At 59.0% G+C, this 761-nt stretch overlaps 1 protein-coding gene across 1 annotated transcript in view; it reads right to left on the bottom strand.

Annotated features, from left to right (window-relative positions):
- Window positions 1-761, bottom strand: part of SCUBE3 (signal peptide, CUB domain, EGF-like 3) — a gene marked incomplete at its 5' end in the record, with an annotated part of 11,056 nt that overhangs the window by 7,984 nt on the left and 2,311 nt on the right. The gene's annotated exons all lie outside the window — the stretch shown is intronic.

Here is a 761-nt window from a genome sequence, read left to right as displayed (position 1 = left end):
ACCCAGCCACTTCTGCTTGGCCCCGCAGGGCACCTTGCTGGGGCAGGGAGGCCCTGGCTGGGCGGGCGAACCCAGCCTGGCGGGTTTGAGCATCATTTCACTTGCTTCATTAAATTAATTGCCTCGCTCACGTCAAAATCCCTAGAGCGCAGAACCTGGATCGAGATAAAAGCGGTGGCAGCCCTGGAGTGCACCAGCCCCCTCCTTCCCCAGCCATGTGCTTTTGGGAGGCAACACTGAGCTCACACACACCCACTGTGGTGGCCGCAGACATAGGCTTAGGGTGCAGAGCCTCATGCTCACCCCAGCGTAGCCCAGCGACCTGCCGGGTGTTTAAACCTGCTGGGTTTATGCTCCTGCCCTCTGCCAGAGTGGGGAAGAAGGAATTTCTCTGCAAAGGCCACAGAAATCCTTGCTCTGCCTTGATGGCTTGCAAAAATGGTGGGTCTCCAAGCAGGGGACAATCCAGCCCCTGCCATGGGACAGCTGTTGGAGGGGGAGGGACAAGGCAGGACACTTCCTGCTGCCCTTCCCATCACCTGGTCCAGGAAAACAGCAGCTTTTTGAGAGGGAAGGAAGTGGCCGGAGCGTCAGTGCTGCAGCAGGGAGGTGATGCTGCTGCAGGACAGCTAGCAAGAGCTCTGTTCAATAAAGCAGAGCAGCGTACGAGAAGGACAAAGGTGTCAGGGTGGCTGCTGAGCTCAGGATGCCCTCCCAGGACACATGGGTGCTGCCAGGCTCCCTGGTCCCCTGGCATGGCT

The sequence above is a fragment of the Buceros rhinoceros genome, unplaced genomic scaffold, assembly GCF_000710305.1.
Source record: "Buceros rhinoceros silvestris isolate BGI_N320 unplaced genomic scaffold, ASM71030v1 scaffold1472, whole genome shotgun sequence".
Taxonomy (NCBI): Eukaryota; Metazoa; Chordata; class Aves; order Bucerotiformes; family Bucerotidae; genus Buceros; species Buceros rhinoceros.
Note: the sequence above shows the minus strand (reverse complement) of the source record. Positions and strands in the feature narration are given on the sequence as shown.